The sequence below is a fragment of the Panthera uncia genome, assembly GCF_023721935.1.
Source record: "Panthera uncia isolate 11264 chromosome B2 unlocalized genomic scaffold, Puncia_PCG_1.0 HiC_scaffold_24, whole genome shotgun sequence".
NCBI lineage: Eukaryota > Metazoa > Chordata > Mammalia > Carnivora > Felidae > Panthera > Panthera uncia.
Window position 1 is genome coordinate 74249224 of NW_026057580.1, and position 16348 is coordinate 74265571.

The window sequence follows — 16348 nt, forward strand, 5'->3', positions numbered from 1 at the left end:
ATTGGGAGGAGAATATTTTTGAGTCAAGTGTTCTAACTGCTCTCCTTTTCTCATGGACTTTTGCCTGCTCAGGCATACACTGGGTTTCTTGTGGTCAGGCTGGCTCATTGCAAATAGTACGGTCAGTCTAGGCCTGTAGGGGTGTGGATGCTGCCGTCCATCAGATTCTGTAGACCCACTTGTATCTTTGTGTGTCTGTGCCCAACTCGGGGTTGCTGGCTGCATCAGTGCCTTTATTTCCATTTGCTCATTGCTCTGTTCATCTTTCTTAAGTAACATACATAATTTCTTTCCTATGCTGCACTTTTAAGAAAAGTTATAAAGGTCCCTGATCCTTCTATTAGGAAAGGATTTCACATCCCCAGGAGCCCACTACTGCTACATTGTCTCCTGCTTTTCTGAACTCCTTTCTTCCAAGAGTTCGTAAATTCCACAGCTGTGGCTTAGGTGATGTACGCCTTTAGAGAAACATATCTTTTCTGCTCCCTTCTTTTATCTTCTCAAAAAAGGTTTATGTGTGGTAGCAGAAAGGAAATATTGTTTAAAAAAATATTTTTGTATATAGGCACCTTCTGTGAACAAGACACCAACTTTAGAATTACATATGCATTATTTCCTTTATTTAAAAAAATGCTTATGGGGTAGGTGGTGTTTCATAACAGAAAACAAGAGGTGAAGAGAGGAAATGAAATTTACCTTGAGAAAATATATAGTGTTAGTACTCTCATTCAAACTTGCTCTGTCTTACTCTAGAAATAAAAAATCCTTAATATTCTTCTTTTAGCATTCAGTGTCCAATTATGGATTGAGTTGGGTGAAATGAGTTTTCAATGTAACAAGATTCAAATCTGTCTGATTCATCCCCATTCCACTGAGAGACCAGGGGGTGTGTTTCTCCTTAGCCCTTAGAAATGAGAGTATTTACCTCTTCTCTTTAGCTCTTCTCTTCAGTGGTGTGGATTTTAGTTCTTTATTCTCCTGTTCTAGTTTCAAAATGTGACCTGAGCCCATACTTGGCAAATGCTCTGAGGAAAGGACACGAGGATACCTAAAAAAGGCTCTTCCCACTCTGGAATTTTAGTTGAGCTAGTTCTTTCTGTTTCCAGAGATCTATGGTCTTTAACAATAAAACTTATGTATTTTAGTTGTGTTTTTTAACTAATTTTAGCCATTGTGCATTGGCCTCTCCTAACCTACTCCATTCTGCCTACTCAGGAGAATTCTTAGGAGGAGAATTCACAATGATTTGACCAGTTTTGCCGACCTCCTGACAATTACGCAGGTTTTCTAGTCTTTCAGTGTTAGCAGAAAAGTCAGTTGACACTTTGTGGTAGGAATTTCACTGTTTGTACTCTACCCTCAAATGCATCTAAGAGGACACAAGGGTCTGAAGTAAATTGAGTTATTCTACTATAAGTCCTCATTCATGGCACAGGTTTTGTACCAGTGATTCCTGATGCCAGGATGTACTATGGCTTATAAACCGTTCCTCTGAACCAATTCTCCTGAGTATGTTCAATTCTCTTATTAACATAAAACCTCTTTACACATCTTGTTATTGAACTATCATGTACTAGGGAGAGGATGAATGTACCAACCTCAATTCATCAGTGGGAAAACTTAGATTTCTGATTGGTAATCTGCAAACAATGATCATTAATAGGGCTAATAATTTCACAATATACATACATGCTTCTGCCTACATGAATAACACATTTATACTGCTTTTTACATCGACCCATCTCATTTTACCTTCCCCAAATGAGGTAAGGCAAAGGATTTACTTGAAAAAGAACACACACTCCCTGTGACAGTGGTTTCCGATCATCAGTAGATAGACGTATCCTGGTTTGTGTGTGAAAATAAAAATTTCAAGTCCTCACTCCATTGAAATTCAGATTTTGAGGATTTTCAGGAAGGTCCAGAAGTCTGAGATTTGTAGGTGGTCTGTAACCAAACTTTAAGCGATGTCCAATGATGGCTTCCATGTATTGATCCTGGTACTAATGTGGTGTGCGTTTGTGTGTACGTGTGTCTGTGTGTGTCGCTTGTCTCTATCTTTCTATTAAATCATTGTTACAGTTAACTTTTAAAAACTTAACCAATGATCTGTCAACAGCTTTTCAAATTAACTTCACTAGAATTTTCTGATCTTTTTATCTTGGATAATCTGAAATCATTTTTGATAGCTTGAAAAACGGAAGACTGTTACTAGGTTTAATTTAACAGTGGGTTGTTTCTATGGCATATGTGTTCTGTATATTTATACTGATTTCCAGAATCTGATTAGATTTCTGGCCATAAAAAATTTGTGTTTAAATATAATGTGCATCTTAGTATCTGAACAGTAGCTAAATATATACAGTTTTAAAAGAAATCAGTGGGATTCTCTAGGTGAAATAAATCAACATTGAAAATCCAGAACGCCAAAAATTATTGTTGTTAAATATTAATGGTTGCAAGGGCAACTGCCTTATAGATTAATTGTGATGTACATATATTGTTCATGAACATGGATAATTTATTTCACTTGAAAATAATCAAATTAATTTTAAAGACAAGAGAGAACATGTAGAGCGACAAAGGTGGATTTTTCTCATATACTGGAGGTTCAGCAGTAAAATCCTGAAACTCTCTGTCCATCTCTGCTGCCAGGGTCTGTGGCATTTCTGCACCAGGGTTTTCTGCCTGCCTTTCAGGGAACGGAGCAAGTCCATTCTCCACTGTTCGCTTTCATGAGTTCCTGAGTGAGACAAGCTGTACTTGGGATTCGAGACATTCTGGTGGGAAACTAAACATCACATTGGGTTAAATAAGATCCAGAGAATGCCCCAGTGCCCAGGTTGTTCTTACACATTGGGAAAAAAGAAACGAACAAAAGATTCAATTCTTACCTACTGACAAGATCAGATCATCTGAGGATATTGCAGTAACTGGCCAATTAGTCGCTACTGCCATCCTTGTGTTCTGCCCAGTTTTTCCTCATTTATTGAGAGTGGTTTTTCTTTGAACAAAGGAAATTTTATGTGTTTATGCATTTTTTTACACACCTGAAAATGAGAGATGAAATGGCTAAGGAGACACAGAGGAGTAGTCAAATTTCCTTGTGAAAGTGAAGCACGTTCCCATATGTTTCTTCTGCACATAAACACACTTTTTTCTTAGAGATGTTATGAAGTGGAAAATAATTTACACTGGCTTTACCATTCCTGCAGTTTGTGTTTGCGCTTTCAGTTTCATTAGTATTTCAGTTTGGTTTAGTTATTTTTTTATACTTCAGAGTGATTTTACAATCAGGGTTCTTTGCTTTTCCTTCTACCAATATCTATTTGTCATCCTAACTCTGCATCTATAATTTTAAAATAAGACTTGTAAACCTAAAGAGGCTAAAGATTGAATCATTACACGTATGCCGTTCCAAACTGTATGAAAACATGCTATATTTAAAAAAATCTCTCTGAGCAGCCATGTCCTCATCAGTAAATATTTGCCCAACGATATCTGATTTGGGGAATTTTTAAAGGACTTCTGTAAACTACAATAGCCCATGCTAGCCTACAACAGGACAGTACACAAGTTGCAGGAGTTTTCTTCTTTTCCAGGTGGCTGACAGCTGAGTTATAGGGCTAATTACTTAAATTACATCATAATTGCTATGATAAGTTTGTTTTTCCCCCTTGCTATAAAGTGGGAGAGTTAAGGTTCATGGTCGTGTGCAGGAGTAACCCGGTCTTAGAGGGGAGGAAAATAAAAGTCCAAAAACTGGTGCTTCTCCCAACACTAGAGCTTGACGCCCCCACTTTCTTGAATATTCAGTGAAGCAATTTCTCTACTGTTCCTCCCAGGTACCACTGGAGACTGGAAAAAAATCATATGACTGCAGAACAGAATGAAAGCTTTGACAAGATTTTCCAAAGGCAGATGAAAGATTTTCCCTTGAAGTTCATCTGGGATATGAATGAAGAATAGAATTATCAGCAACGCAAGCTATTTTATGAAAGCACTTTCAGAAGAAAATATACTAAATTGTACACTTTCATCTTTCATTGTCATTATCTCATTATTGAAAAACCTCAGTGATTAATAAATATTAATATGCCTCTTTTACATCATTTGCCATGTCATCTGTTTTCCATTTGCTGGAATTCCTCAGTTTCTTAGCAAAAGAGGATTCCTTTTTTGTTTTGCAATATAATTATGGAATAGTTTTTATTTCACCTTCAGAAATTCGAAAGTCTTGAGCAACAAAGGAGGTCTTAAGATGTGATTAATTTTGCATCTTAAAATAGAAACTTGTGGCTCAGTTGGTGAAGTGTCCGACTTTGGTTCAGGTCATGATAGTGTGTTTGAACCCTGCATGAGGCTGCTGCTGTCAGCGCAGAGCCTGCTTTGGAATGTCTGTCCCTTCTCTCTCTGCCCCTCCCCCCCATCTCTCCCTCAAATATAAATGAACATTAAAAAAATTAGAAGGCCGGTAACTATAAAAAACTACATGAGTTTTGTCTTCACATTTAAGATTTTAATTTTTAGGTAATCAAATGAGTCAAACTTTCATTTTTTAAATTACATATGTAATTATTAATTTTTTAATTTACATCCAAGTTAGTTAGCATATAGTGCAACAATGATTTCAGGAGTAAATTCCCTCATGCCCCTTACCCATTTAGCCCATCCCGCACTCCCACAACCCCTCCGGCCACCCTCTGCTTGTTTTCTATATTTAAGAGTCTCTTATGTTTTGTCCCCCTCCCTGTTTTTATATTATTTTTGCTTCCCTTCCCTTAAGTTCATCTCTTTTGTATCTTAAATTCCTCATATGAGTGAAGTCATATGATATTTGTCTTTCTCTAACTTCACCTAACGTACTAACCTCTAGTTCCATCCACATAGTTGCAAATGGCCAGATTTCATTCTTTTTGATTGCCGAGGAATACTCCATTGTATGTATATATATATACCACATCTTCTTTATCCATTCATCTGTTGGTGGACATTTGGGCTCTTTCCACACTTTGGCTATTGCTAATAGCGCTGCTATAAACATTGGGGTGCGTGTGCCCCTTCAAAACAGCACACCTGTATTGTTTGGATAGATACCTAGTAGTGCAATTGCTGGGTCATAGGGTAGTTCTATTTTTTGTTTTTTGAGGAACCTCCATACTGCTTTCCAGTGTGGCTGCACCAGTTTGCATTCCCACCAGCAGTGCCAAAGAGATCCTCTTTCTCCACATCCTCGCCAACATCTGTTGTTGCTTGAGTTGTTAACGTTAGCCATTCTGACTGGTGTGAGGTGGTATCTCATTGTGGTTTTGATCTGTATTTCTCTGATGACGAGTGAAGTTGAGCATTTTTCATGTGTCGGTTGGCCATCTGGATGTCTTCTTTGGAGAAGTGTCTATTCATGTCTTTTTCCCATCTCTTCACTGGATTATTTATTTTTTGGGTGCTGAGTTTGGTAAGTTCTTTATAGATCTTGGATACTAACCCTTTATCTGATATGTCGTTTGCAAAGATCTTCTCCCATTCTGTCGGTTGCCTTTTAGTTTTGCTGATTGTTTCCTTCGCTGTGCAGAAGCGTTTTATTTTGATGAGGTCCCAGTAGTTCATTTTGCTTTTGTTTCCCTTGCCTCCAGAGACGTGTTAAGTAAGAAGTTGCTGTGGGCAAGATCAAAGAGGTTTTTTCCTGCTTTCTCCTTGAGGATTTGGATGGCTTCTTGTCTTACATTGAGGTCTTTCATCCATTTTGAGTTTATTTTTGTGTCTGGTGTAGGAAAGTGGTCCAGGTTCATTCTTTTGCATGTCGCTGTCCAGTTTTCCCAGCACCACTAGCTGGAGAGACTGTTTTTATTCCATTGGATATTCTTTCCTGCTTTGTCAAAGATTAGTTGGCCATACGTCTGGGACCATTTCTGGGCTCTCTATTCTGTTCCATTGATCTAAGTGTCTGTTTTTGTGCCAGGACCATACTGCCTTGATGACTACAGCTTTGTAATACAACTTGAAGTCTAGGATTGTGATGCCTCCTGCTTTGGTTTTGTTTTTCAAGATTGCTTTGGCTATTCGGGGTCTTTTCTGGTTCCATAGGAATTTTAGGATTGCTTGTTCTAGCTCTGTGAAGAATGCTGGTGTTATTTTGATAGGGATTGCATCGAACCCCTGGGGGGGGGGTGGATGGAAGTAAATGATGGAAGTAAAATAGAATTTGAAAAAATTTACACAAAAGTAAAAAATATAGTAAAAAAGTTAAAGAAAAATATTTTTAATAAAAATTGAAAATAAAACTGAATTTTTTCTCTTTCTGTATTCAAGAAAAAAAAGAAGTGAAAAAGAGAAAAAAAAGAAAATTGAATAGATGGATCTGCTAACAGATTGAAATATGACTGAAATTACTTCATTTCCCCTAGAAGTCAGACTATGAAGCGCTTTATAGTCCATAAAGTAAGCAGGCGGTGAGACTTGTGTTCTTGAAGAGCCAGGTTGGCCCAGTCGGGTGGAGCTTAGTGTAACGGCTCAGTTCTCCACTAGATGGCGCCGCTAGTCTACTGGGGTGGATTGTTGTGGCGCTGTAGGTGCATATGCGCATTCAAGGGAGTGGTGAAAATGGCATCACCCAGCTACCCAGTCTCTAGTATCAGAACTCTGTTCTCCCCAATCAACAATCATGCACCGGTCCTCTGTCTTCAGCTTTTGTCCACTCCCCGCCTTTTCACTGTCCGTGACCAAGCCCCAGGTAGTACCTCTCTCCTGAGTTTTGTTTCAGATGTGGCTGTTTTCCCTGGCCCCTTACTTCTGAAGGACTGTGGCTTTGACCCATTTCTCCCCTCTGTGGGAGGGTCTCACTAAGCAATGGCCAAATGTTGGCTGCACCCAGGAACACTTGCTGGACCCTGCTGCTGCGGGTGCCCTGCACTGCAGCCAGGTGCCAGCTCACCCCAGAAAAAGTTCACGAGACAGTGTAGCAGCAGCGTTTCAGGGATTACAGAAAATCACAACACACATCTGGCACCCTATAGTCCTGGAAGTGTGTGATTGATTCATTTTCATATATAATCATACAATGCTTACCTTTGCTCCCTGATGTTATGTTTCTGAACGACAAATACTGTGAACTACCTGAGGTAGTATACTCACTATCTGTTGTAACATAAATAATGGGCTAACACGTGAATATTGAAACCCATGTTCTCTGTTCTCCTGGAATCTAAGAATGCATCTCTTTGCTTCTTGGCACATAGATCTTTGGAGTTTGTGACAGTACAATCAATGAACTTATTCTTGCATCTGTAATATTTTTGATCACTTTTCCTGGTTATACCTCAACTAGGAAATGTTCATGTAATGCTTTAATTGAGTTTGCCTTATATTGTGTTTATCCATGTGTTTTCTAAAGCATCCTTATGGAACAAAAATATGAAGTAATGCAAAATCCAGAGATATGGGTAAAAGATGCAGGTAACAAAAATATAATTTAATTATTATATCAGCCAAAGAACCTAAAAAGAGAATAGAAAAAACTTTCACCCCCAATCAAGATTGAAACTACTCTTCAGTAGGAGTTCATTAAAATGAAGAGTTAACTTCTGATATCAATGTCAGTGGGAAGAATAATTGTGTTGTTGCTCATGGAGAAAGCACAGTTCAAGACTAAGTTTTCCATGAAGAGATTTAATGATTCACCAATTAGCAGAGTTGCCAGAATCCATAACTCATTAAGAGGGAGGGATTAGATTGATGCTGACCAGTATATCATCTAACAGACTGGTGAAAAGCCTTGATGATTTTACCACACAAAAAAATGGATGCTAAGTGCTTCAACCAGATCAGTGTTACTCAATGTTGTTGAGTATGGTTTAAAGTCTCTTTTTCTGAATAACTTCAGAAAACAAAGATGGTTTTGCTTGCTGTCCACTCATGATACTCTTAAGGCTGTAAATCGCTAATACAAAGGCCAGAGTTGCTTCTACTTCACTGGCACTAGTTTTGGAGTCTTTTAGATATTTGCGTTGTTTCTTATAAAATGGATTTATAATAGTTGTGGTGTTAACAATGATAAGGGGAGGGAAGACATTCATATCTGTAAGTAGTGAATAGATTTACATTGAAGGATTAGACACTTTCCCAAATTCAATTATCATATGCTTGACACAAATATAATACACATTCAACTACCAATCAACATATCTTGTCATGATTCCCCTCATATGGGCCACTACTTGCAAGTTTTTCATACCACTATATCACAGAGAGATAGGTGGTGGGGTTGGCTCTTCAGATACTCTTTGGTGTCCTCTCTTTCAGGGATCCGCATTCCATCCAGTCAGTTTGTCACCTAAATAGAATGACCATAAAGGATAAATATTCTATGGTCTGTTTAAATTCCCTCTATATATACTCATGTTATTTATCTTAAAAGCTGCTACCCTCCTATTAATGCATTACACATTAATGCTTACACAAGAACAGACATGTTTTTTTTCAGTTTCATACCATCCTAGAATCTAAACTCATTCAGCCCTGGGTGATACACGGAAATGTTGAATGACTATGTTGTATGCCTGAAATTAATTAGCATTATGCTCTCGAGCTCCATTTACATCCTTGCAAATGGAAAGATTTCATTCTTTTTTATGGCTGCATAATATTCCATTTTATGTATATACCACATCTTCTTTACCCATCATCAGTCAATGGACATTAGGGATCTTTCCATAGATTGGCTATTGTTGGTAATTTTGCATTAGGGGGGTGCATGTATCCTTCAAATCAATATTTTTGTCTCCTTTGAGTAAATACCTAGTATTGCAATAGCTGGATCATATGGTAGTTCTATTTTTAACTTTCTCATGAACCTCCATACTGTTGTCCACAGTAAAAAGTGTCCACACTTTTTATTCCAACCAACAGTGTAAGAGTGCTCTCCTTTCTCCACATCCTTGCCAATATGTGTTGCTTCCTGTGATGCTAATTTTAGTCATTCTGACTGGTGTAGTTTTGATTTCTATTTCCATGATAATGAGTGATGTTGAGCATCTTATCATGTGTCCCTTAGTCATCTGTAGAGTTTAGAAAAAAAATCTATTCATGTCTATCGCCCATTTTTTAACTGGATTATTTGTTTTTTGGGTGTTTTGTTTTATAAATTCTTTACATAGTTTGGACACTAACCCCTAACAGACATGTCATTTTCAAATATCTTCTCCCATTTCGAAGGTCTGGGACAGCATCTGGATGTTATGACTCCACATTGATGTGGTTCAAATGGGGTTCAAGGAGTTTTAGAAGCTAAAGGACATCAATGGCTAACAGATGGGAGATTATTAAAGTAACAGACCCTCAGTGTGCCTGGGTAGCTCAGTTGGTTGAGCATCCAACTCTTGATCTTTGCTCAGGTCACAATCTCATGGTTTGTGAGTTTGAGCCCCACATAGGGCACTTACAGCATGTAGACTGCCTGGAATTCTCTCTCCCTTTCTCTGGCCCTCCTCCACTCACACTCTCACTCTCTCTTTCAAAAAAAAATCGAAAGTTAACAAGCCCTCCTCCTTGATACCCCTAATGTAACCCTCAGGGTGTGTTGAGGCTTAAACCCAGTTACTCTACTGAGTGATAAAGACAATAAAGCTCTTCCAATTCACTCTTGTAAAGACACTATAAAACAAGTATATTCAAGGAGGCCTGATTTAAAGATGAACCTCTGCCTAATCCAGAGGCTGAATGGTTTACAGATAGAAGTAGTTGTATGCATGAAAGAATAAGAAAGGCTTGATATGCTGTTGTCGGTCTGTAGGATGTGCTCCAGGTAAAAATGTCTCCCCATATTTTGGCACAAGTGGCTGAACTAACTGCTTTAACTTTAGCACTACTATTAGATAAAGAGTTAACATTCAACATATATACTGATTTTAAATATTGTTTCTTAATCCATGACCATTAGCCTTCTGGAAATATTGTTTCTTTGGTTCTGCTCCTACTCCACACTGTTATTTTTTACAAGTAATAATCATTACAATAGGAATTTTTTTTTGTGGTTGCAGATTTGCTGCATGGTTTCCAAATTTAAATATCCTATCCATTTAATGAAGCTTCATCTACTCTTGACAATGTACAATTAGGAGCCTTTCATTTAATCAGATAGGTTGGGATTTTTATGCCTCCTAATAAACATGGTCCTCAATCCTTTTCAGCTTATAGAAGTTACAAAAGATGAGGCCTTCACTCTCCAACACCCCCTATAAGAATGAGGAGGATAAAAATCCCATAGCAGGGAGATGTAGTAGGGAAAGAAGCGACTTTATTTTAGAAAGGCTCCATCTTGTGCTGTTTTTCTCTAAAGCAACATTTACTCATCTTCTGTATTTTGCCTCTGAATGAGTCAAACAAGCTATGTTCCCACTTCCAGGGGAAAGCAAAAAAAAAAGACATCATTCTCTGAGTCTTTTCCTAACCTCTGTTCTGCATGGAAAATGTTTGTATGACTTGTCATGAATTTCTTCCCAGAGCCACACATATATGGAGGGCTTAGTTGGCTTGAACTTCGTGTCTTGCCTCAAGATCATAAATGTACCTTCTGTTCCTGACACCAAGAGGGATTAACTTGCCTCATCTCCTTGACCCAGACCAGGCTGGCTCCCTGGAATGGATCAGGAGGGGAAGAGAAATATACACATGCCCAGGCACCCTGTTGTAGGATACCATAAAGAGAGAGAGAAAAACATCTTGCTTGGGACTCCACTTAAGCAAACTTAATGACCCACCATAAATCACACACGGTTAGTATATATATTTCCCTGTTGGAAATAGGTAGTTGGAAGCCTCACCTAAGGAAAGGATGCTTGGCTCAGGGCCCTCAAAGGGTCTCCAACCTGGCTGTTCACTACGGGGCTTCCTGTAGTGAAGGTTGGAAGTTGTGACTACCCAATTTGATGTATTAAGCCTTCCCTGTTCTTCTCCATACTCTTTCCCTCTTTATGTTGATTATAATTGTTTAATCCCTTATATTCCCTTTCTCTGATAATTAATAAAGTTTTCCTCCATGAAATAGTGCAGCTATTGTGAATTTCTATTATTCACAACAACCCCTAACACTTAAGAACATGAAAGAAGAGCCAGATCCTGAACATGTCCCAGCACATGGACTTCAAACTAAACTCAGTGGATGTTGGCATTAACACCCAGAAAATTATAGTGTAGTTAATTTGAGACGCTGTTGGCAGGTAATTGGTTAAATTTTTAAAAATTAATTGTGAGAGTGATTTCATAGAAAAGTAGAGACATAGTGACACACACACACACACACACACACACACCAAATTACTACACCATACATGGAAGTCATTGATGAGCATCACCTAAAGTGTGACTATAGATTACCCAGAAATCACACAGTTCTGGGCCTTCCTAAAAGCCTGCAAAATCAGAATTTCTAGGGAGTGGGGCCAGAAAACCTATATTTCACAAACAAACCAGGAAATTTCTATATAGTGGAGGTACAAAAACCACTGCACAGGTAATGCATATCTTGTTTGAAATACATCCTTTGGGGGCGCCTGGGTGGCGCAGTCGGTTAAGCGTCCGACTTCAGCCAGGTCACGATCTCGCGGTCCGTGAGTTCGAGCCCCGCGTCAGGCTCTGGGCTGATGGCTCGGAGCCTGGAGCCTGTTTCCGATTCTGTGTCTCCCTCTCTCTCTGCCCCTCCCCCGTTCATGCTCTCTCTCTCTCTGTCCCAAAAATAAATAAAAAACGTTGAAAAAAAAAAATTAAAAAAAAAAAAGAAATACATCCTTTGCCTCATCTTAGGGATGATCACTTGGGGAAGTTAAATGGGATGGATCTATGTGAAAGGCAGTAGAAAGATGTTACTCATGTAAACAGAAACATCTAAGTATATTGTGAAATAATTAAAGTAATTCACTGAGGTATAATGAATTGTTTGCAGATTACCTATCGAAAATCTCAGTTTTCCCACTGATGAATTGGGGTTGGAATGTTCATCTTTCTTCTTATAACATATAATGGTTCAATCATAATGTGCAAAAGAGCTTTTATGTTAATAAGAGAAATGGATAACTCCAGGAGAAAGTGGTTTAGAGGATTGGTTTATAAGCCATAGAATGTCCCAGCATCAGGAATCACTGGTACAACACCTGTGCTATGAACAAGGTCTTGCACAAGGACAACTTAATTCACTTCAGACCAATGTTGCCCCACAGTTGTATTTGAGAGTAGCTGCAGCTTAAGAAAGAAATTACGTGTGTTTCTTGGAAAAGACGAACACAGCAATGAGAAAATTGAAATTGAATAAAGGCATTGACACCAGGCATGTGCCCCCAGCTGGGCACAAACATACAGAGATACACAAGTGGGTCTATAGAATTATGGATGGCGCATCTACACCCCTATGGGCCCAGACTAACTGCACTGCTTTCACTCAGCCAGCTTTACTACAAGAAACCCAGATGATGCATGAGCAGGCAAAAATCCGTAAGCAAAGGAGAGCAGTTAGAAAATGTAACTCAAAAATAGCCTCCTCCCAATAGTGACAGACACCATCTATGCCTGCTGAAAATAATCTTCACAGGCAATGAACGAGGCTAATATAAGCACCTTGTATTTGTACCAAATAACTGGTTAGAAAACACAAATGCAAGGTGAGTATACAATATCTCTAAGTGGAAACTCTCAGTGGTGATGTCAGTTTTTATGTGACATTTCAAGGTAAAGCAATAATTAGCAGAGTTCCAACACAACTCATCATGACAGTTTATTAATTTATGTTAAAAATTAAAGCATGGTTATAAAAAAGAACAATATACCAACAGAAAAGATGTCATTTTACATAAGACAATTGATGTACATACAATTGTTTAGAAGAATACAGTGTCTATTTTAACCAGTAGGAAAATGATGGGAATTCTGTAAACAATCTTGGGCCAATTTGTTTTCTCCTAGAAAAGAAATAGACAGGTGTCTTACAACATCAGATAAATATTCAGATTCAATATAGATCAGATTTATGAATACATGCAAACATTTGTGACAGCAACATTCTAACTTAGATACAAACCCTATGAGCCATAAAATGAAAGGTGGAGGAGAGGGGCCAAGAACAGCATGGAAGTTTTTTTTTGCATCTCTTGTCCCTGAAATGCAGCCAGATCAACAATGAACCATCTTGCACACCTAGACAACTGATTTGAGGACTAACACAAAAATCTGCACAACTTGAACCACAAAACTTGGCAGTTACCTGGTGCATAGAGGTGAACTGGGGGAGAAAGAAGCCATGGAGGGCAGGGAGCTATTTTTGCTTTTGGAGACAGGACAGAGACAGGGGGAGAGTACTGGAAAGCACCCCACCTAAAGCAACTAGAGAGAAAAAGAAGAGTACACAAGGGACTGAACAAAACAAGGGAGAAAGGAGAAAGGAGAGGGTTGAAATTCACTTAGGACTCTATAAACATGGGGAGCACAGAGTCTAAAGTTCCACAGCTCGATACCTGGCAGTGCTCTGGTGGGAAGCACGAATCCCCAGGAGCAGAGAGTGAGGTCCAAGGGGTCCTCGGGTGACATGGGGAGAGGTGGTACCCTTGCTTGGAGGACCTTTGGTAGAGGCTATTCAGCCTCCCCACAGGCAAAGGTCCCAGCGGACCCTGGAGAACAACCACATTTGCTGGTACTGAACAAGGATGTTAAGGGGGAAGCCTGGTGCCAGATGTGTGTTGTGATTTTCCATAATCCCTGAAACGCTGCTGCCACACAATCCCATGAACTTTTTCTGGGGCGGGCTGGCACCCAGCGGCAGTCTCTGGGGGTCAGCAGCAGCACGGTCTTGTGAATGTTCCTGGGTGTGGGCGGGGACCTGGCCATTGCTTGGTGAGACCCTCCTGCAGAGGGGCAGAATGGGTCAAAGCCGCAGCCCCTCAGGTTGGGAAACACAGGTGCATCTGATATAAAACTCAGAAGGGAGGTGCTGCCTGGCAGCCTGATGGCTTGGTCACGGACAGTGTGAAAGCAAGGAGTGGATGGAAGCCAGAGACAAAGGCGGGTTGCTCGTTGCTGGTGAGGGAGAGCACAGAGTTCTGATACTAGAGACTGGGTAGCTGGTGATGCCATTTTCACCCCTCCTGCACATGCACATATACGCCTCAGTGCACCACAAAAATACACCCCAGTAAGCTAAGCATCACCATCTAGTGGAGAACGGAGCCGTTACACTAAGCCCCGCCCAACTGGGTCAACCTTGCTTTTCAATAATACAAGTCTCACCACCTGCTTAGTTTATGGACTATAAAGTGTTTCATAGTCTGACTTCTAGGGGAAAATGAAGTAATTTCAGTCATATTTCAATCTGTTGGCAGGTCCATCTATTCAATTTGCTTTTTTTTTCTCTTTTTCACTTCTTTTCTTTTTCTTGAATACACAAAGAGAAAATTCAGTTTTATATTCAATTTTAATTAAAAACATTTTTCTTTAATTTTTCACTATATTTTTTACTTTTGTGTAAAGTTTCTCAAATTCTATTTTACTTCCATCATTTTATTTTAGTCTACTACAGTGTATTCGCTTTTTCCAATTTTCAAATGATTCCCTTTTTTGTTTCTTTTTTTCTTTTTCATTTCTTTTCTTTTTCTTGAATACAGAGAGATAAAAATTCATCTTTATTTTTAATTTTTATTAAAAATATTTTTCTTTAATTATTTTTCTATTATTCTTTACTTTTGTGTAAATTTTTTCATATGCTATTTTACTTCCATCATTTCATTTTAGTCTACTTCAATGTATTAATTTTTTTCAAATTCTCAAATGATTTCCTTTTTTCTTTTCCCCCCTTTTTTCTCTAATCTATCAAACTATTTTCAACACTCAGACCAAAACACACCTAAGATCTAGCGTCATTTATTCAATTTTTTAAATTGTTTTTTTTTAATGTTTATTTATTTTTGACAGAGAGACAGAGCATGAGCAGGGTAGGGGCAGAGAGAGAAGGAGACACAGAATCTGAAGCAGGATCCAGCCTCTGAGCTGTCAGCACTGAGCCTGACGCAGGGCTTGAACTCACAGACCATGAAATCATGATGCTCATGATTCAGATGCTCAACCGACTGAGCCAAAGCCAGACGCTCAACCGACTGAACCACCCAGGCGCCCCATTTATTCGATTTTTTGTGTGGGTGTGTTCTTATTTTTTTCATTTTAATATTTTTTAATTTTAATTTTTCTACCTCATTAATTACTTTTCTCCCTTCAAAATGATGAACTGAAGGAATTCACCCCAAATGAAAGAGCACATAGAAACAACAGCCAGGGATTTAACCAACACAGATACAAGCAAGATGTCTGAACCAGAATTTAGAATCATGATAATAAGAATACTAGCTGGAGTTGAAAATAGACTAGAATCCCTTTCTGTGGAATTAAAAGAAGTAAAAACTAGTCAGGATGAAATAAAAAATTCTATAACTGAGCTGAAATCACGGATGGATGCCACAGCAGCAAGGGTGCAGGAGGCAGAACAGCGGTATAGAGGACAAACTTATAGAGAATAATGAAGCAGAAAAAAGGGGAGATTAAGGCAAAAGAGCACGATTTAAGAATTAAACAAATCAGTGACTCATTAAAAAGGAACAATATCAGAATCATCGGGGTCCCAGAAGAGGAAGAGAGAGAAATAGGGGTAGAAGGGTTATGTGAGCAAATCATAGCAGAAAACTTTCCTAACCTGGGGAAAGACACAGACACCAAAATCCAGGAAGCACAGAGGACCCCCATTAGATTCAACAAAAACCGACCATCAACAAGGCATATCATAGTCAAATTCACCAAATACTCAGGCAAGGAGAGAATCATGAAAGCAGCAAGGGAAAAAAAGTCCCTAACCTACAAGGGAAGACAGATCAGGTTTGCAGCACACCTATCCACAGAAACTTGGCAGGCCAGAAAGGAGTGGCAGGATATATTCAGTGTGCTGAATCAGAAAAATATGCAGCCAAGAATTCTTTATCCAGCAAGGCTGTCATTCAAAATAGAAGGAGATATAAAAAGTTTCCCAGACAAACAAAAATTAAAGGAGTGTGTGACCACTAACCCAGCCCTGCAAGAAATTTTAAGGGGAAATCTCTGAGGGGAGAAAAGATGAAAATATAAATAAATAAATAAATAAATAAATACCAAAAGCAACAAAGATTAGAAAGGACCAGAAACACCACCAGAAAACTCCAACTCTACAAGAAACATAATGACAATAAATTCATATCTTTCAGTACTCACTTTAAACGTCAATGGACTCAATGTTCCAATCAAAAGACACAGGGTAACAGAATGGATGAGAAAACAAGATCCATCTATATGC